This window comes from Mesocricetus auratus, unplaced genomic scaffold, assembly GCF_017639785.1.
Source record: "Mesocricetus auratus isolate SY011 unplaced genomic scaffold, BCM_Maur_2.0 Super-Scaffold_100020, whole genome shotgun sequence".
Taxonomy (NCBI): domain Eukaryota; kingdom Metazoa; phylum Chordata; class Mammalia; order Rodentia; family Cricetidae; genus Mesocricetus; species Mesocricetus auratus.
In genome coordinates, this window is record NW_024429201.1 from 7,566,878 (window position 1) to 7,589,095 (window position 22,218).

General features: G+C 44.9%; 1 long non-coding RNA gene across 1 annotated transcript in view; it reads right to left on the minus strand.

Annotated features, from left to right (window-relative positions):
- LOC121133137 overlaps nt 1–21,582 on the minus strand; it is a 79,026-nt gene extending 57,444 nt beyond the window's left edge. Inside the window, exon 1 of the long non-coding RNA XR_005869883.1 lies at nt 21,471–21,582. This is a non-coding gene — a long non-coding RNA (uncharacterized LOC121133137). The remainder of the gene's footprint in view (nt 1–21,470) is intronic.
- Between the last annotated feature and the right edge of the window lie 636 nt (nt 21,583–22,218).

A 22,218-nucleotide genomic window follows, 5' to 3' on the forward strand; every position in this document is an offset into this window, starting at 1 on the left:
ATTAGAGCTCATCACATGGCTTTCTACTAAAAATAACTCCACAAACAATTTCTAAATATGTCTTTATAACCAATAACTCCAGAAAAGCCGACAGGCTTAATGTAGCCAGAGAAATTGCAACACTAGATGGGCGATGCGGAACTATTGCATGATTGGGAGGCAAAGGATCACCAGGGAATTCTGCCCCAACTGATGAGGAATCATTGCTCCCTACCAGCAAATAACCAGGCAGTTCTCACTAATATTTTCCAGCTGGAGAAAGAGACTGATGCAAGATGGTGAAGAGTTCAGCAGTATTTCCAAACGTTCTGGAACATGCAAAAGCAAAGGGACCAACGACAGCCAAAAGCAGCTTCCAGGTGCTACTAAGAAGTGAGCCATTTCCAGGAGGGACAATCCCAGGAGCTCATCAGTGGCTTAGGGAGGTTGTAGAAGGAAATCAAGTCCTACGTGCACCCACGTCTTCCTCTACTCAGAAGGCACTTGACCTCCCCTGTGGGATGCATATGACTAAATGACCCTTGAGAATTGTGCAAACCTACCACCACACCACAAGGTCAGCTGTTTAGACATCTGAGTTTTCTCAATGCTGAGAACATAGCCTGGGAGCCATGCAGGAACTGTGCCACGGCTGTGTTTTTTTTTTCCTCATGCACATTAGGTTCTCACACTAGCTGGGGCTCTTGTATCTACTGTACAATGAACTGTGTACTGAACAATGTACTGTGAGAATGACTGAAATTGCGTCTCGGGGGAGGAGAAAGGATGCATTATCTCCTGTTACCCAACTGTATGCTCTCCAACCAGCCTCTCCCATCCTTGAGTCAAATCCACACCACTGATGGAGCCTGACTAGCCCCGAGTGCCCCAGGCTAGTCACTATAAACAACTAGGAGGTTAGCTGTAAACAGAACAGACCACAGAGACCTGGTAAGGCATGCACAAAGCATTGCACAGATATGCCAGTCCTGAGCAATGGGCAGACTCCTGGGAGTTGTGCTACCACTGAAGAGCAGCAAGGCCTCATGGCACACAAAACTCTGACAGATGAAAAGCATGATCAAGAAAATAAGCACTGCATAGCTATATCTACATTGCTTCCCGTCTCTATTTACCACGACATCTGTCTGAATTGAGTGGGCATGGCACTAACTTCTCACCCAGGTCTTGTGCCTTAACTGACAAAATAAGGCACAGTCCTTTTCTTCAAAGGATCCATTCTTGTATCCATCGGTTTTTCACTCAGACAATGTTTAGTGAGCACCTGCTAGGCTTTCCTAGACTCTGGGGATGTGGCAATGTGCAAGGCAAAAAAAAATTACTTCCTTTACAGAATTTGTCTATGGATGAGGGAAAAAGACAACAGACAAGTAAATAAATGCATAATTTAACACCAGGAGGTGATGGGTGGCATGCAGAAAATTAAGGTAAGCCAGGGAAGGATGGAAAGGCTGTGGCGTGGAATGAAGTCCTGAGTGAGCATGCATGCCCATGCCAGGGATGCCTCAGTCCCACAGGAATGGGAAAGACTGACCAATCCAGGGTCAGGCTCGGGGGAATGACAAGGGCTACCCCTAGTCTGCGTGTGAATGTTGACGGTGTGTACAGAAAGCACTGACTGTCTATTCCTGGTTCCAGATGACTGCAGCCTGACTCTGCTCCCCTACAGAGGCCCCATACTGTGATGAACTAACTCCCTCCTCGTTTGTGCTGCACACAATAAGTGCACTGAGTTTATGGGCCGCATCTGGTGTTTCTTCACCCAAATGCACAGCCCACCTTGGATCAGCACTTCTGCTATTTCTTCATTCCCCATCACCTGAGTCATGCCAAGTCCAAAGTGGCACAGATTGTGACAAATGGCCCGACTGCTAAATAAGGTAGTGGGGGGGGGGAGCCCTTTAGAGAATTGGCATTAGAGCCCAGAGTCAATAATGCAAACAGCTCACATGGACATAAGGCAGTGGTCCAGCAGAACTAGCAAATCTAAAGGCTAGGAGACAGTGAAAGGAGACCAGGGTCTGTATAAGAAGCAAGAGGGTTGGTGGACAATAAAAGGTGAGAACACAGAGGTTGCCAGGTGCCTGAGCATACAAAACTCTGATAATGACTCTGTGTTTTCTTCTAGGGGTGTGGGAACCCATCTGATGGAGACACAAATGTCTAGCAGGAGATGAGACAGCTGGCAAGGAACGGGAAGAGTATGGAGACCGTGCAGTGACGGGAAGACCAGGAGGGTCCACCCAGATGCTCTAGTTAGGATGGAGAAAATGCACGGGCACATCATATCTGTACTCTGGTGGGCTGCAGATCTCTCATAGAGCATGCAGCCCATGTCTCCTTCTCCCCACCTCCATGGGCTGCTCTCTCTGGATGTACCTGGGGCCCCTGTCACCATGAATCACCCATCCTCATGAGCATTGTTTCTTCATGGCTGGAATGTGCTGATTCCTCTACATAGAGCGACAGTCTCGACGTCGGATGCCTGAGGAGACTCTCATCATGCTTCAGGAGTTGGTTTAGACAGGCCTCCTCTGCATGGGATAGAGTGTGTCTGCTGCCACGCATCACACTGGCCTGAAGTCTAGACAGGTGTTGATGAACAAGAATAAATAATCCACACCTGCTCATCTTGCTTGTCGGGGTTGGGAGGGTGCCACACCCCTATGGGAGTAGAAATAAGTCAGTCACTCTAAAGGGAACATGTATACCCTCAGCCTTGTTCATCCGTGAGTAGGCAGCCTCTGGGAAAGGAAGAGTCAAAGCAGGAGCTCCTGGGAGGGATATGGGAGGTAGGGGGGGTAAAGGGGTGGGGGATGTGGGGGGGAGTGGGGGAGGGGTGGGGATGCAACATGGTCTAATCTGCTTCCACTGTGTTGGGTCAGACAGACCCTGACCCCTGAGGCTCTGCAGGCAGCCAACCCAGGAGCCCATAACTGCCTTCATGTGCAGGTTCTGCCCCTGCTTAGAGGGAACCGGTGAGAGGGGCAGAGTTTCTGCCCTCCTGAGATGAGAGGGGTAGAAGAGACTGTCGCTCCAGAGACAGACACAGAGAAGACCAAGGTGGTCAGCTGTGAGAAGGTGACCAATCTCTCTCTGAAGGATGTGTACTTCCCACTGAATAAAATGCCAGCTAGGGGAGCTTCCTGCCTTCCAATCTTCACTCAAGAGAAGACAATTGTAGCTCAACAAATGGTGATCCATTTTGAAGTTAAGATCAAATTAGCACCTTGAATAAGATCCAAACGGAAGAAATTCCAACAAGACAACCATATTCTGCCCTTCCATTTAGCAGCAATGAATGGCTTGGAGATTTTGTTTCAAAAGACAGGGGTTTGAATCCTGACTAAGTCAATGCTTGACCACGTGACATCAAAAAGTCACTTCACTGCTTCCAACCTCTCTTCTCATCTATAAAAGGAAAACAATAATTAACTTGCAGTGTTGCTGTGACATTTAAGTGAAATCATGTATTAAATCATTTGGTTTATAGGGAACATGATATGAATATAAATGCCTGTGTGATTCATAGTGCAACAAACAGTATATTGATTTTATTGTTATTAGCAAGACTATCTGTCCTGATTGGCTTTTTTCTCAACTTGACACAAGTACAGTCATCTGTGAGGAGGGAATCTTAATTGAGGAAATGCTTTCATAAGATTGGCCTGTAAGCAAGTTGGTGGGGGAGCTGTCTTCATTGGTGTTTGGTATGGAAGAGCCCAGCCCACTACAAGTGACACCATTCACGGCCCTGTGATCCTGGGGTATATTCTGAGGCAAGCCAGGAGGAGCAAGCAAGCCAGTAAGCAGCACTCCTCCATGGCCTCTGCTTCATCTAATTTCCATCAGTGATGGAGTGTGACCTGAGTTAAAAGCTGAAATATACCCTTCCCTCCATACATTGCTTTTCTTGTTTTCTTTGTTTTGTTTTGTTTTGCAATAGAAACAAAGACAATAACCCAATACACCACAGAAATACTGAGCTCAGTACAAGTGTGAATATGCTAATCTACAAGTATGAAAACTGTTGAGGTGTTTTCCTTAATGTCATTCAAGAGTTATGGAAAATGCAAGGCATCCCTTAGAGAAACATGAAGCCTGAGAAAACTCAGAATCTTTTTCAATAACACATTGTATTTCATGCTTTACTTTCCAAAATAATTGCCTCAAAATGTTGATTCCCAGTGACTCAAAATGATTCCTCATGGAAACTGTCTAATCTGGAGGGGGGGGCGGTCATCCAACCACAGAGAAAGGTGTAAGTTGGACAGTCTAACCACAGATAGACAGAAGCAGTGATGTGACCACTCTAAATGCTGAAAGGTCAAACAGCGAAACCACATGAGGAGATGGCATGAGCCCGAGAAACTGGAGGGCATGAGAGGTCTAATAAGACATTATAAGCAAAATCCAGTGGGAAACAGCATTGTAAAGAATGTAAGAAAACACACACAATTGCCAAAGAAGAGTGCTTCATTTCCCCAGTAATTAAGGGAGAGCAAACGCAAACGAGATGCTGCCTACTTATCAGATGGGCAAAGGTTTCAAAGGGTGCTAACTGACACCCATTACTGGTGAGGATGTAGGAAGTGGGGACTCTCATAAGCTGTTGGTGGGAATTAATTTTGGTACAACCTTTCTGGAAGGCAATTTGGCAACACCTATAACAATGACAGATATATAAACCCTTTGACCCACCACATCTAGGAATTTACCCTAAAGAAATCATAAGGCAAGCAGACAAGGTGTCTCTATATAGTTATTTTTAACAGTTTTTTTATTACATAAATTTGAAAAGATCCTGATTTTTAAACTAGTGTTTGTGTCTATGTGGGTATGTGTTTGTGTGTTTGTCTCTGTGTGAGTTTGTCTGTGTGTGTGTTTATGTGTCTGTGTGTGTGTGTGTATATGTGTGTGTGTGTGTGTGTATGTGTGTGTGTATATGCCTATGTGTATGTCTATGTGTGATGTTTGGGCTGTGTGCACATGTGGAGGTCAGAAGACAGCGCTGTGGAGTCAGTGCTCTCCTCCATCATTGTATGGAGTGCCGAGGTCTGGCCTGTATCAGTCCTACGCTGCAGGGGCCATCTATGCCTGACTGATGTCTTTGGGGCTGCTGGACTGGTTCTGGTCAAAACAGCCCAGGTCTGACCCTGAGTGAGGGAGTAGGGATGAGGGAAAGCCTAGCTACACAATGATGTTAAGGACAAGACAGAGACATCTGATCATCTCAGGAGGGCTCTCAGTCAATACTGGAGACCACAGTTTATTCCAGCATCCTCTTAAATAACTATCCAAAAACCAGGGTACTGGCAGAAGAGGTCTATTATCATGTATATGGAGCTGATATCAAATATTTCCTTTAATCCTAGAGACACTCCTAAGCCACACATACTCAAGCCCTCAGACTCTTCATATCAGCACATCTCACTAGCCTTCAGGGTGTGTGTAGGCTTGCCCAGGCCTAGGTCTTTTGTTACACAAACTAGGAACCATTCCCCACCCAGCCATCTGAGATAACCTGCCATCATCTAAAAGACAATAGGAGTTCTGAGGCCAAGCATATTTCTGAGCTATTACATTTTGGGACTCTGACAGTGGAGTCCAGGAATCAATCTCAGGTTTCCTAGCTCTCAAGGAAAATATCTTTTACATATAGAGGAATATGTAGAAATTATGAAATGAATATGAAGTAGAACATTAAAAATGCTGATGTAGACATAGCTATCTACATGAAAAGAGAGCTCTAATGAGTTGCCAAAATAAATATACAAAATAGTAATTGTATCAGTCTTGTTAATACTTGTGATGGAATTGGTAGTTCAATTTTCTATTTTTTTTATGCTTTTGATATACCAAGCACGCAATTGTAAAACTATACTTACATCAAGGGAGACAGAAGATATTTATAAAGTAACATTTTAATAAAAAATCTGTTTTTACAACAGTTATTTTAAGCTACAACATTTGAAGTATGGTCTCCATTTTCCCTGATACAGTCCACTGAGACCACTTCTGATATAATATTATTTCTGTGACAGCTTGATTTGTTCTTATCATCACAAGAAGATGGCCTGCCATCAAAGCTGAAATAAAAAGCTTTGTGAGTCCTCCCCCACAGCCCTAATCCTTCCCTAGGGATGTCTACTTCCTCTGTTATTAGCTCAGAATCAAAGAGAGGAGTGTGCATTTCACACAAGTTACAGTCCTCCTTTCTCTGAAGAGACCAAAGGTTCAGGCCTGCTGTTAACTTTATTCTAAAAAACTGAAATTTCCTTTAATAAGAAAACAACAAAACCCCAGACAATTCAGTGAAAAATGTGTTTGGGGCTAGAGAGAGTGATCAACAAACATGAAAAAGCTTGTTACCTAGACATCCAATCACTCAAGCAGGATTTCGTGAAGTTGAATTATAATTCTACTTACTTGGTCTGTAACTTTAGCAAATTACTCTCTGCTCCAGTTTCCCCATCTATAAAATAGCCATATTATCTCTCTTCAAAGGGTTCTTATGAAAACCAAAGGAGAAATCCCATGTGCAGCACCTAACCCAGAGTCTGGCACTCAGGAGGGCTAGGTGTAAGTGTCTTAATTATCTGTTGTGTAATGACTCTAATTTCTATGTGTCAGAAACCTGCAGCCTCTCAGCTTGTCCAAGTAGCTACCATTGAGATTCAGTTCCTGTGAGCTGCGGGACCAGGGCCTCTCTACATGGTAGTTTCCATCAGGGTACCTTGCCTCGTGACAGTTAGCATGGGAGTACAACAGGATGAGGGAACATACAAGCACCGTGGAAATTGCAGGCTTGTATAGTCCAGTTTTGGATGTCACACCATGTTACTTTTATACATTCTTTTCTTTACATGGAGCCCACCAGGCCCAACCCATACACAATGGGAAATGTTTGTATGTAGAAGTAAACCCATGGATGTAGAGCATTTTCAAAACACTCTATTACAGTGGTTTTCAATCTGTGGGTCAGTTATGATTCTTAACAGTAGCAAAATTAGAGTTATGGAGTAGCAATGAAATGATTTTATGGTTGGGGGTCACCACAGAATGAGGATCTGTATGAAAGAGTTGCAGCCCAGCCGGATGGTGGTGATACATACCTTTAATACCAGCACTTGGAAGGCAGAGGCAGGAGAATCTCTGTGAGTTCAAGGCCAGACACAAAAATTAGTATGAAAAAAACTGACTCAGCTTCCAAAAGAAAATAACTGGAGACAGGCAAAACTTTCATATGCTCCAAAACCTTACTTTAAAAAGAAGCACTGGTGTATCATAATTCTCACAACAATCAAAAATCTTGATTATCAAAAGCTTCCATTAAGTAAAAATACAAGCCATAGATTTAAAAATATGTTTATCCAACGTAGGACTTATGCATGGACTGTATTTCCTAAATCAACAACAAAAACACATCAATCCGACTTGAAAGTGAGCAAGCACCTATAATCAGCTACTTTTTGGTTGCTGTGATAAATGACCATGACCAAAGCAACCTATAGAAGAGAGTTTGTTTTGGCTTATGGCTCTGGAGGATTAGAGTTTCTAATGACAGGGAAGCATGGCAGCCCTCGGCAAGCGTGGCAGCCGTGTGGCATCTGAAGAGGAAAGAGCACCCTACAAGTCTGAAGCTTCTACTCCAAAGCCTGACTTCTGTGCTAAACTTCCTCCAGGAAGGTCACACTTTCTAAACCTCCACAAGCAGAGCCACCAAGTGTTTCACATGTGCGTGCGCACACACACATGTGCGTGCGTTTGCATGGCCATTATGCACAAGGAAAATACTTAGCAGCATTCATTACCATTGAAGTGCACATTAAAGCCCATAACAGGTAGCATGGTCTGCCCTTGGAATGGTGAAGAAGAAAGCCAACAAGAACAAGTGATTGGAAAAAGTTGTAGAAGAACTTAACCTCTTAAGTTACCAGTTGAAAAAAAGCATTACAATTGCTTTGGAAAAAATATTGGATGGTTTCTGCTGAAGTCAAACATCACCTATGTCATGACTTAGTAATTCCACTACTAAATTTATAAGTATGAACAACAAATACACATTCCCATAAAAGAGTTGTTTAAGAAGAACACCCATGGGAAATTTATTCATGATAGCAGTAAAGTATTACAATACTCACAAAGGTCTATTAACAGGAGAATGAGCAACAAGTTCATCTTCCATGTGTGGACTACTACACAGCAATGAAAAAAATGAATTCACTAACCTACAACAACATGAAGTTAGATATGCCTACATATCTACTAAAGAGCTTTTTAGAATTCTATTTGACTTTCAGGAATAGGCAGAACTAGTCTATGGAATAGAAGAATGTTGTTACCTTGGGCTGGGGAAGGGAGCACAGTTGCCTAGAGAGAATCATGGCCAATTTTCTCTGGTGTTTTAAGTTTTTAACTAAGTGATGACTGAATAATTACATAAAAATTTGTCTTTGAATCAACATTCTTAATATACAATATAAAAGCAAACCTCAATAAACATTGAAGAATATGAAAATAACATTGAAAATATTCTATTCTAATTGGAAAGAAATCCAGGCCCAATTTCACTACCTCCCTTGTGTTAGTGACTTGTCTCACTGCTGTGACAAAATACCCCACAAATGTAGGAAGGGTGTTTTGGCTCACAATTTAGGGTACAGGCTATCATGGAGGGGCAGCAGGAGTTTGAGGGCGCTGGTCACATTGCATCCTCAATCAGGAAGTGGGGAGATATGAACGCTGGTGGTGGGGGTGGTGGGCTTCTTTTCTCCTTTTCACGAAGTCCAGAAAATCAGCCTAAGGAATGGTAACACTCAGTGGTTGTCCTTCTTCAGTTAACCGAATCTAGATAACCCCACAAAGGTGTGTCCAGATGCTTACCTTTGAGGCAATGTTAAATCCCCAGGACCTGATAGTCAGTATTAATTCTCAAACCCTCCAAAAACAGAAAACAGAAAGAAAAAGAAAAAAAACTTTCAACATTCTAGAGTGTCCCATTTGGAGAAATATACTCGTGCATCCTTCTCTGTGAGAATGCCTGGCTAATTCACTTATCCAAGAGCTACTTGGGAAACATCCACTGTACCTTCTAAGAGCATAGACAGATTTGTGGGACCATACACTGGCCTTTGACTGGCAGTCTGGGCTCCGTGGGAATGCAGGAAGAGAGACAGCTCCCACTCGGACACCCTAACTCCTGGTTCAACCAGAAATTCAGGAGCAGTTTCCTCACATGCCCACAGGAGAGTAGGTGGGGCCTGGGACATCCTCACTCCTGTTTAACCCCTGATGCTTTTCTCATGACTTGCTTGACAGTGGGGGTTGAGGGAGGGGGTGGTCATCTTGGTAGACAGAAGGCTGACTTCAAGATCTGAGTTTGTTCAAAGGAATCAGTCTGTTCATGACGATCCCAACTGACAACAAGTGGGTGTCTAGCTGACAGGGGTGTCAGAACTGAGTTTGAAGATTGAGGGAATGTGTTTAGTAAGACAGACTTTTCGTGCACACAGGAACATGGGTGCGGAGGGAATCAGCGTGTTCCCAGAGTCTCTACTGGCTGAGTGTATCAGTACCATAATCTTCCTCCATTTTCCATGTTTCTTGTTGTATGAAACAGAACTAAACTCAGGATTTGAGGCCAAAGGTACAATCTGCATGTTGTAAGTGTTCACCAAGGACTCATTCATTGTCTCTAACTAACTAAAGCAATACCTCAGTTTTCAGCAGCCCAGGCTCCAAAGCAAGGAAGCCACACTTGCAGGAGAGAATTATGACTGTGGTCTACCTTAAGGAATGGCTGGGGGCTTGATTCACAGGGTACCAACCCCGCCTTTGTCACAGGATCCTCTCAACACTTCCAAGTGACCTTTCCCCAAAGGGCTATGGTGCACATCTTTTACAAACTTCTATTTATTTTCTTCCAACTCTAATTTATCTCCATTTGACACTGGAGGTCCTTGAAGCTAATAAATCATGAGACTACTTGCCTAGAAAAATATTTTTGGTGGAAAGAATCTGTCACAATCTGGAGGAAACAGTCATCGGCTGAATTCCAGAAAACCTGTGCTGCAGTATAGCCCAAATCTTGCACACTGCCCAAAGCCAAGAGGTACAGTGTGAGTAAAAACACTGCAAATCTATTGGCCAAGCATTCTTGCTCTCTGCTATAAATTTGGTCCTCTGATAGGAAGGTGAAGTACAGGATGGGGAGGGCTAGAAAAATCTCCTACTTTGGCCTTAGTTGGGACTTTTTGTTTAGTCTGGAGAAACACAAATGATATAGTTCTTAGAGCCATTACTTTCCAAACTGGCTTTGTTTGTTAGGCTACATATCCCAGAAAACTGCCAGAGCTCAGAACTCATCTCTAGAACAGTTTTGACTCTGCACAAGTTAAACAGTGAATTAAGCAAGTGTGTTCGTTTCTAACATGACTTTACATCGCTGGGTATTTATAGGAATTTCCTGAACAATCCAGTCAGACAATGCTTGCACCACTTTTCAAATGGAAAAATATTTGATAAATAGCATGGCATGGACAGTTTCTTTTAATAGAGTCCTCGTTGCTGCCCAGCTCCTCCTCCGTGCTCCATCTTTTCCAAGAACAGCATTAAAAGAAGACACCTACATTCTGAGAAAAGCTAGCATTGCATATGATTTAGAACTTGGTCACTTTTACTAGATCACCTGAAAAAGAGACGCAAGCAGAGAGAACTCTTGAAGGAGAGCCGAATCTTAGCGGGAAGCATTGTCTGAGTATCCTGGAAAGCTTTATTTAACAGAGTGTCAAGCCCACCCCACCATGCTGGTCTGTAGATGCAAAATGATCACAGTCTGTGTAATCATGAGATTATTTATGTTCTGTGTGTGTGTGTGTGTGTGTGTGTGTGTGAGAGAGAGAGAGAGAGAGAGAGAGAGAGAGAGGGAGGGGGAGAGAGAGAGAGAGAGAGCTTCCCAGGGCCATGTATGAAACATCCTGCACGCTCACTTCTTCTGTATCTCTGACACAGAAAAGGGTGGGATTGCCACCAGAGGATCAGCTGATGGCCACTGAAGTTAGAGTCAAAGCAAGGTGTACATTGGCTACTTCCTCACTGCACCTTGCTCGTCTATAAAATAGGTATAATGCTGTAGCTCATAGACATTGCCAAATCGTGTATGTATGTATGTATATATATATAATGATATATATGATATATATTATAAAGACTGAGCAGTGTATGTGTAACAATAATTAAATAAAAGGAGAAAAAGTAAAAAAAAAAGAATAAAAAGAGGTCAAAGGCCATGAAACTGAGAAAAACAGAGAGGGATTAGTTCATGGGAAGGGTCAGAGAGAGGAAAGGGGGAAATGATATAATTATAAATTTTAATCCTTAAAAAAATTTAAAATGTACAAAGGTACAACATATACCTAAAAACATTGCTGAAAATTTACATGGCGTAATATATGATTAATTTAGCAAAATTATTAGACTAGTGCCATTAAGACAACTCAGGAGGCAAAGGTACCTACTGGAAAGCCTGGTGGACTGAGTTGGATGCCCAGGGTTTACAAGATTTGAGACAGCTGGCTTCCAAAAGCTGTTCTCTGACTCCTTCTTCTGTGTGCTGTGGCACAACTGTACTCTCTCTCTCTCTCTCTCTCTCTCTCTCTCTCTCTCTCTCTCTCTCTCTCTCTCTCTCTCTCTCTCTGTGTCTCTCTCTCTGTGTCTCTCTCTCTCACACACACATACAGCACACGAAATAGATAAATTTTAATTCCTAGATTATAAAGTTTTCAACAAAGCATTTCCTAATATTTACTGTAATGGATGCTTAGGGAGATGATTTAAAGACGTAGTATTTAGAGAAAAACAATAGATACTTGATTTTTGTTTTGCTCTTGAGACAGAATCTCACTATGAGTGGGGTTGACCTGGACCTTGGGGTACACCATCACAAGGGTACTATGCTGATTAGATTGTGTCATGTTGACACAAACTAGAGTCACCTGGCATATTAGCTACTTTTCTGTTGAAGAGATAACACAGTGGACACCAGCGGCAACTCAAGGAATGCAGCTTTGTTTCTTCATTTGTTTGTTGTTTTGTTTTGTTTTGTTTTGCCTTATGGTTGCAGAGGGCTGTAAGCCTGGGGTCTTAGTCCATGATGGCTGAGTGAAGCTATGGCAACAAGCCAGAAAGCAAGGCGGCAGGAAGCTGAGAGCTCACGTCTTGAACGGCAAGCACAAAGTAAAGAGAGCAAACTGGAAGTAGGAGAGGATTTTAATCTCAGCGGCAGCCCCCACTGACACACTTCCTCCAGCAAGGCTGCGCCGCCAAACCTTCCCAAACAGTGCCACCCCCTGGGGACCAACTGTTTAAATGCCTGAGGCTAATGGAGGACATTTCTCATCCCATCTACTACACCTGGGAAGAGAGAAACTCAGCTGAGGAATTGCCTCCATCAGATCAGCTGGGGGCATGTCTATGGGGTCATTTCTTCATTAATGATTGGCATGGAAGAGTCCACCACACTGTGAGAAAGGTACCCTTGAGGTGGGCCAGGCATACTGAATGCAAACTGAGCAAGCCGTGAGGAGAAAGCCAGGAAGCAGCCCTCCTCTGTGGTCTCTGGTTCCGTTTCCCGTGCCCGGGTTCTTGCTTTGAGTTCCTGCCCTGACTTCCCTTAGTAATAGAGTCTGACCCTAGACTTGTAAGATGCAATAAACCCTTTCCTCCAAAAGTTGCTTTTGGTCCTGTTTATGCCAGCAACAGAAAGCACACTAGAAGAGGGGTAAATCTGTTTAATATAACTGCTAACATATTCATCAGATGAGTAAAACTGGTGGAAAACACTGAGATTTACCAAGTACTTTCTGAATGTCAGACTCAGCACCAAACCCTTTGGATCCTTAATTCAGTCAATCGCTGTAAAAGTAACATTGTATCTGCTTTGCCAGTAAGACAACTGAATCTCAGAATCTCCATCTCTTCCATACAACCTGCCTTTACACAGCAGAGTCAAGATGTAACAACAATAATTACATTTAAAAAACGTGTGAGCCAGCTGCTCCAGGATGACATGGAAATAATTACATCCAACACCATCAGGAAGTTTAGACATGAGAGGGATCCCTGAGAACTAAGAGAGAAGGGGGTGACACAGCTCTTCAGCAAGGAAAAATAGCCATAATTGCGGCTAAGTCTATAATTCAGAGTGGACATACAGTGCTAAGGGAAATATACCGAGACGAGGGTAGATGAAACAAGCTGACAGAATTGGGGGATGAAAGGAATAAAAAATAGAATCATAGCCTTAGGAACATGAGGTCCCCATCGGCTGCAGTGGTTAGTGAACTATTCTTTCACAGAAACACGAGAAGAGGCCTGGAGGTCATGGCAAGAAATGGTGAAACTGGCCAAACAATAACAAAACCACCCAAAAAGATTTAGAGAAGAAAATGGCAACTAAAGAAGAGACCAGATGACAACATATAGAAACTGACATCTTAAAAGAAGGAGCCCCACATGATGAAGCAGTTGAGTGTTATAGTTCAAAGGTTCCTCATGTCGTCAATGGGGGTAACCTCAGGATAGGTGGTCCTGGCTGGAGCGTCAGCTGTCCCCTACAGAGCTAGCCCAAACCAGTCTTCCCTGGAGCAGCTTTATCAGCCACTACCAAGAGTGTGACATTTCAAAAAATAAAAATGATCTGTCAGGTATACGGAGCTGGGGAGACGGCTCAGTGACTAAAGTGTTTGCTGGGAAAGCAGGGGGACCCAGGTTCGATCCCCAGAACCCATGTCAAGGCCAAATTTTGTGGTATGTATGCTTCTGTAATTCCAGAACTGGGGAGGTTGGTACAGGAGATCCCTGGGACGTGTGGCCAGTCGGTTCTAGATTCAGGAAAGACCCTGTTTCAGAAATTAAAGTTGAGGACAATTGAAGAAGAATCCCATACACACTCTAGCACCTATACACATATACCTACATAAACACACACACATACCTATACACATGTACCTACACACATACACACACACACATATATATACATGAACCTATACACACACAAATACACACACGCCTATACACATGTACCTACACACACACACACACACACACACACACACACACACACACACTTTTTTATCCCAGGAAGCCACAGAAAACAAATACTATCCTAGGGCAGGATGACTAGAAAGGACCCAGGGAAGGAATTGTTGTGTATTTTGAACATCTCACCCAATGCATTAAGGGGAAACTGCAAGAACAATGTGGGCATTGTTTACCCAACAGAATGTAAATAACAGAAATGCTGGCCCTGTATATATGACATATTAATAAAAACTTGACAGTAAGGAGAAGGAGGGAAGGCGATGGCATGTCAGTGACTTTGCAACTCTTGAGACCTAGTCAGGAGAGCAGGCTCTCAGATGAGAGCTGTTACCCTTTCCAACAGCACCCTGTGAGAGGACTGGTATTTGAATATCTGTTGTCCCATTTGGTTCCTGAGAGGTAGGACCCTAAAATGAGGATTCATTCATTTGTTGTTAATTTGTGACATTAAGGAAGTGTGCCCAGAGAATCTGGGATAAGAGCAAGGGACATGGGGCTGAGCGCAAGAAAGAAACAGGAGTGGGGTTTCGGGCAGCCCGGGCTCAGCCTGGGCCTAGGCCCCAGATGCGAGGCTTCTGTTGTCTTCCAGTCAGTGACTGCAGAAGAAAGGGGAGGGGAAAGGAATCCAGACACTCCTAGATCTCTCCATCTGTAGATAAAGAGGCTCTGGTACTCTAAGGGCAGAAAGCTGCAGGCACAAAACCCCAGGCCCCTGAGCCTAAGGGGAGTGGAGAAAATCGTGGGGGTGGAGGATCTGGAGAAGCAGGCTATGGAGCATGAGGAAGCCCACTGTGGGGCTTTGGAGACAGGCGCTAGGATCCACCAAAGAAGAAAAACGGACAGGCATGCTTTGATCTTATTCTAGTTCAGCCTTTTTGAGCAGCTAAATTATCAGCTTCCTCATTTAAAGTAAAGGGATTGAATTTTAGGGGTCATTAAAGAGCAGACTTGGGAACACTTGTCACATATATCGCCCAACTCCAGGGCATCCGCAGACTTCTTACAAGTCTGCATTGCACACTGCCATTTGCACAGTGAACTCACCCATGCGCACAGGTATCACCTTCTCAGAGAACACCTCTAGAGAGAGATGCAAGCTGTTATCAGCAGCTGTCTCTAGGGAAAGGCGGGGTTCACATAGTTTACCGGCAAGAATAAAAGCCTTTTGAGTTCTGACCATAAACGTACTCCTAGAAAATATTTACGTTTTACAATGCTTTAACTAATAAGGAAAGAAAAGTACATTGAAGTTGGAAACTAAACAAGAAAGTAAGCTGGACCCAGGCACGTCAGGCTGTTTGCAAAACACACAGCATTGAGTCTGGCCAACTCACTGCGGAATAAGTCAAAATTGGCTTTAATTTTGGGGTTACCGGCATGAAGAAAGGAGCAACTTCATTCCCTGTGTGCCTAAATCTATAATCGGGGTTACATTTTCCTGCTGGTTCCCCTTTAAATCCTAAACGGGGGTAAATTATGCCTTCACTAACACTCTTACTGTTGAAAATAACAACAGCAAACGACTCAGCTTTGGGAGAAAATTGAGGAACCCGGAGCCCTGACTCACCGAGTCCTCTACTGCTGCTTCAAATTCACTACTTCTCAGCCAGATGCCGCCAGATGTGCATCAAGGACATAATTTCCGAAATGTTTTTCTTTAGATACTACTGGGGCTTCCAGGCCTGTGCAGATCTTGGTGAGGCTACCACAGCTGTAGCTCCCCTGCCATGTCTAGCAGATGCTATCTAGCAACAGAGAACTTGCCTTCTGGCTCCGACAACTGCTCCGTCCCCTTTCTCAATGTTCCCTGAGCCTTAGGTATGTGGCAATTAGACTTGGGTACCCATAGTAACTTACGCTCTGAATTTTCTGAATTCTCTATAGATCTCTCTAGTAGTTTCTCTGATGAGGCCTGGGAACTACACCTACCTGTGGATATAGCAAAAGTATTTATAACATAGTTAGAAATTACATTGGTTTTCAAAAATGGCAGTAGTAAGTTCTCCTATGGGGTCAGTGACCTTTCCAGTCATGGGTGTTTGGCTAGGTTTACAGTTCCAGGCATGAATTCTCCCATTGAGCAGGCCTTCAGTCCAATTAAACAGCTCTTTGTGACCCCAGGGGGAAAGTACCACTATTACACCACTGGGGTTCTTGCTGGGCTGCTCATTGCTGTGGTTTGTGGGCCTTAAAGCTGGGCAGGACCATTTATCACCTCTCTCCCTCTGTAGCTTGCACAGCATCCTTGGAAAGATACTGTGGTAGCTAGTTCTCATGGGCCAGGCTTCCAGGTCAGTTCCAGTTTGATCCCTCCAAGTCCCGGGCCTAAAATGTGCAAGCTTTTCAACTATGGATCTAACGGTCAAGTTTTGTCGATGACAATAGCCTACATTGTTTGGGGGTATCTCTTGGATTCTGATGACCAACAATTGGAAGTGAAGATTTTGTTTCCTTTTTGTTTATATTTTGTTGTTGTTGATGTTAGCTAGGCTATGGCTCTTGAGGGAAGCATTATCACCCTGTGTGGCATAACTTCTCTCTCCCTCTCTCCCTCTCTCCCTCTCTGTCTCTGTCTCTCCTCTCCCCCTGCCCCCCGGCCCCCCCCCCCGCCCTCTTTCCCACACCAAGAAACTAAAATTTTCAGATGGGAAGCCATTGTCAGGGTTGCTCCTGGAGAATGGCAGAAGCAGGGGCCACACTATGACTGTCTGAGCCCTAATTGTCACGTGCACTGTCTTCCACAGGAAGAAACTATGCCTGGAACTGCTTCAAGCCACAAGTTTCTTCAAGGTAAGGCAGACAAGAAAGTCAGTGAGTTCAACGGGTGCAGCAGAAGCAACTTTGAAGGGCAAAGGAAGATTTTTACTTCATTAAAGGCCCTTTCCTGTCTCTCACCTCCAAATCCCTAGGTCTTAATGTTCAGACCAGGGAACACAGAGCAGTGCTGCCCCCCACCCCCACCCCGAGAGGATGTCCTTCTGTCTCAAGGCACAGGCTTGCACACAGCATCTCCACTAGGGCACCTGTTAGGGTTGCAAGCTGCAATTTGATATCCTTTCACTGTTTACTCATGCTGTCATCACAGGTGGGGGTTGGGGGGCTCTAAACCTCAGCCAAAGTCTTTGGTGACTGTTTTTAAAAGCCTTTCTTCCTGATCGTTCAGTTCTGTCGGGGAAAGCAGAAGAAGCTCTTTTGGATCTGAGCTTGCTGAAGGGTTGCCAGGTTTGGCCATCTCTGCAAAGGTCATTGTGTTTTTGCAAAGGTCATTGTTCATGAGAAGCCCGGTAAAGTATGCCAGAGCAGGAAAGCCACAGGCTTGCCAAGTGTTCGGTGTCCCAGTCACCTGCTCTTCCTGCCCTAGGAAGGATGTAGAATGATCTCTGCGGTAAAGACATCAGATGGGGTTTGTCCCTTCCTCACTCTTGAATCGACTTTGCACAGAGCAATCCTCAGAGCCCTGAGCTGCTACCTCCTTTAAGGGTCAGTCGCTGCTAAGTGCTACCTACAGTGAAATAAGTGATATGACATTTGCAGCCATCTGGAGGGTAGATCGTTGTGCTCTCAATGGAATTTCTGATATGGGGAGTACCCTTCCAGAGAAACACAGAAAATAGGTGCTGTGGGCAGAGGACCTGAGTGGAATGGGGGTGTGTAGCAGGAGGGGTGGGGACCATCCAGCAAGGAAGTCACGAGTCACTGGCTCTTCAGAAAAGTGTCTCTGCTGACAGGAGAATTGGGGCAGGGTGGTTTTGGCAAACCCTGTGTTGTGTTAGCTGTGCAAACCTTTTCTTTCCTTTTAGCAGCCTCTTCATAATTGGGTGGGGGCTTCTTTCTACATTTCACAGAGTCGATGGCTCCTGTCAGGTGTTCTGAGAGGGCTCCACATTGGGCCTGTGTGGCCCACTGACTCATAACCCTCTGAGGAGATTACCACACACTGGGGCTTTCTGCCTGCTGGCAGCATTTCCATGATCTCCCATTGCACAGTGTTCTGACATTAGTCAAAAGCAACTCTTATCTCTATAGTATTTTAAAGAAAAATACAGAGACAGGACAAAGGACCCAGAGTGTCACTGGGGACAACCACCATCTGGCAGGAAGCTGCCAGGCCATGTGAGCATGTCCTGACGGAAGGTACTTCCCTTCCCAGGGTGCCTCTGCCTTGCCTCTCAGTGGGAAGCTAGGAACTTTGGACCGGCAAATAATAATTATTTTGATTACTTCCCTCCCATCTTCCTATATCAAGAGCCACTGTTTCTACCACACCCTGCTCAGTCACCCACACTCAATAAATATAAACACAGCCCTCAGGAAAAGCAGGCTGTCAATGACAGGCTCCCTCTGGAAAAGCCTCCGCAGACCCCCATACCAGTGCTTGCGCTCAAGTCAATGCCTCTAGAGTGTTCTGTCATCACTTATGGATAGGTCCAAGGCAGGCACCCCAGTGCTGAAGTACCACAGAAAAGGCTCCTGGCCAGAAGCAAAGAAAAACAGGAGATTCCCAAGAAACAGTCCTAAAGAAACCACATGTAAAGATGACTAAGTATATGAAAATATCCACTTGATGTAGACTTAAGTATGTGTGCATGTCCTTTCTCCCATCCTAGTCAGTCAGTCACGTATTCAACTTACATCCATTGAGCAGTCACTATTATAGCAATTTTAGACACTGGCACTTTAAGAGGAAGAAACCAAATTCCCTGCCCCCCGAGGCTGACATTTTGATATGAATACACAAATCCTGATGTGAGACATGAAGTAAAGTAAGCAGGGAACTAGGAAGTGACGGAGATTAGGAATGACATTTCTCACAGCCGGTCAGGAAAACCCCCCACAAAAGGGACAGATAGCTGAGGTGACTGAGACAAAAACGCTAAAGACAGAGAGGTAGAACATCCCAGGCAGAGAAATAGGCACATGCAAGTGTCCTGGGGTGGGGCTTACTGGATATGGTCAGTCTTGACTGCAGAAGGAGTGAGACAAAGGCATGTAGGAAAGTGATGGGGCGGGCACTGAGTTCTGAGCCCATGTCTGCAGAGGCGGGGCTCTTGGAGAGGGAGAGCCTGGGTGTATGCTTAGCCGAGTTGCTTGGTAAGGACCGGCAGCAAGATGGGGGAACCCTGAGATATTCACTGGTATCCCCAGCTTCTCTCCAGAGCTGTGATGGGGAGTTGTGAGTCCCAGATCTGGCCCAGCAATGAGTTTTCTCAGTAGAGTTAGTGATGTAGTTACCAGAGGCAGGAACACTGAACGGGGCCAGGCGGCAGACCCTGGAGGTCCTTCTAAGCCGGGCACTGCCACAGCTCTTGTAATCGCAGCCCCTGGAATTCAAAGTTTCCACACGTCCGCGTCCACACATTGAAACTTTCAGCTTGCATCCTGGGAGGAGCCTGAGGTCGCCAACTCTGGCTGGCCAGGGCTATGTGGAGGAAACCAGCCCTGTGCTCAACTCTTGTGCACCTGCACTGGGTGCGTCTATTTCTCTGCTGGTTACCACGGAAACAGAAGCAACAGCTGCTGCAGAAAGCCCCTTCACACCACAGCCCGGCTCCCTAACCAACGGCAGCATCCTGGTCTCTTCCCTTTTCCATCGTCTCGAAACTCAGCCTGACCACTCTCTCACTGCGCAGAAAAGGCCCTCAGAGCCTGGTCAATTCGCCATCACGGTCTAACCTTCTTTGGGGGCACTGTCTCCTATATTCTAGGTTGGCCTCAAATCCACTAGTAGACAAGGACGACTGTGAACTTGTGATGCCCCCGCCTCTGCCTCCACCTCCAGGGTTGCAGGCGTGTACCAACATGCCCTGTTTATGCTGTTCTGAACCAGGGTTTTGTGCGTGCAGGGCAAGCGCTCGACCAACTGAGTCACACGCCAGTCACATCCTTATCTGAAAAGGACGCTGCTCACTTTAGACTCGGGGCCTCCCTAGTGACCTCATCTAATGATAATTACCGCTTTACAGACCCTTTGTCCAAATATAGTCATATGTGGAGGTGCAGGGTTTGGGGACATCAACCATACGTTTTGAGGAAGAGAGACACAGTTCAGTATTTAAGTCACCGTGTCCTGACTGTTTTTTTGTTTTGTTTTTTGTTTTTTGTTTTTTTTGGTTCTTCTCCCAGTGTTTCAATAATGTATTGTTGGCTCTAACAATAGCATTCTAAATACAAAACAAACATGATGATAGACACCAATAGATGCAAAGCGGATCTTTAGCTACAAACTGATCTTCAGGTGTCCCAGTTTACAAACATGTTCACAAAGTACCTGCTTCGCACAAACAGACTTATCAGAGGGACTCGAAAGCTTGGCCTTTGCAGTCATGTGGGATTTGATAAGACAGAGATCAAAACCTTTTGCTTTTTGAAAGATCCATTTGGGGGAAGGGGATGTAGTCCCCTTGGTAGAACAGTTGCCTGGTATGCACAAAATCTTGGCTAGATTCAGTTCCTAGCACCATATAACCTGGGCATGGTATGTTTCTTGCCTATGATCCCAGTAATCAAGAGGTAGAGGCAGGAGGACCAGAAGTTCAAGGTTGTCCTCAGCTACATGGTGAGTTTGAGGCTAATCTGAGTTACATGAGACCCTTTCTGGGGGAAAAAAGCAAAAAAGTCCAAACTCTAAAAAGCCCATTAATGTCTTTACCTTAACCTTGATTTTTGCTACAGAAGTAGGAATAACATTTTCAACATCTTTCTGGTGCTTTTTCCTTGGCAAGGAAAATCTCCAAAGGGACCAAGAAAGAAAAAGACAGTGTCCTGGGACACAAAATCCAGGAGCATGGATTGGCCGACAGAAGGCCATGTGAAAAAGAGTAGTGGGGGTCGTGTGTTGAACCGTCCTCTTTGCCCTCACTGCCTGGCGGTCCACCTGCCATCCCAGCTGGAGACGACTCTTGGTTAGCTCTCCCCCTCAGTCTCCATGCAGAAGCCAGGAGGAATTATTTCCCAACACAGAGAAAGACTGGTCCTAAGCAGATGGGTGGCCCCAGGACCGTCTGTTCCCTAAACACACATCAGCCGTCTGTTTCCACCATGATTTTAGAACTCTGAACTTTGTCTTTGCGTCATTTTTCATTTGGAGTTAATAGAGCAGATGGCCACAATGCCAAGTTACCACACTGAAAGGATTCTGAGGAGGCAACCTGAGCTTAATGTGCCTTCCTGTACTTGATTCTCCCAACTTAAACAGCTCTCTCCCTTTCCCTATCCAACCTGGTGGCCCCCTGGCCCCCTCTGGAACTTCCCCAGAACAGGCATCCCCAGAGGAGAAGGCATCTGCCCTCTGCACACAGAGGGCCTTGGCAGTTCTTAAATCCCACAAATCCCCATCTCATAGCTCTTAATTTAGTAACTTGTACCTCTGACAGAAGATCTTAACCACCACAAAGGCAGTTGTCACTCACGACCATTATCATGTGTTCCACAGAGACCTGTAGACCAAACCACTGAGACAACAGCCTGATGGAGCAATAATTGGAGTCAGTTCTAGCACAGAATTCTAGTTCTAATATTTATGACATGTACAATTGATCAGAAGAAGAAGGAGGAGGAGAAGGAGGAGGAGGGGGAGGAGGAGGAGGAGGAGGAGGAGGAGGAGGAGGAGGAGGAGGAGGAGAAGAAGAAGAAGAAAAAGACGGCAGCCACACATTGCTTACCGACTGGGAGAGACTCTGAGAAATGTACCGGTAGGTGATCTTTGTCACTGTGGGTGCCTCATAGCATATACTTATTCAAATCCAGCTGGGGATATAGGTGCAAGGCTCAGTGGAAGAGTGCTTGCCTAGCACACAGGAGACCCTGGGTTCAGTCTAAATGGAATAGCCTACTACACACACACACACACACCTTCCAATATATTCAGCTTGTTGCTGATTGAAATGCCATTGTGTAGCACATTGTTTTATCACAAGGTAAGTGTCAGAGATGCAGACAACAGCAGCTACCTAGTGGTTTCTGGGAGTTCACTCCATGACATTAAATTTTTACTTCCCGTGTCACCTGAGCTCAGTGTCTTTGACCTTACCCTGACTGTGCAGACTTTCTTCCTTCATGAACTGTATCATTCACCCTGAGGATTACAAACATTTTTTGTGGCTCTCTTAAGAT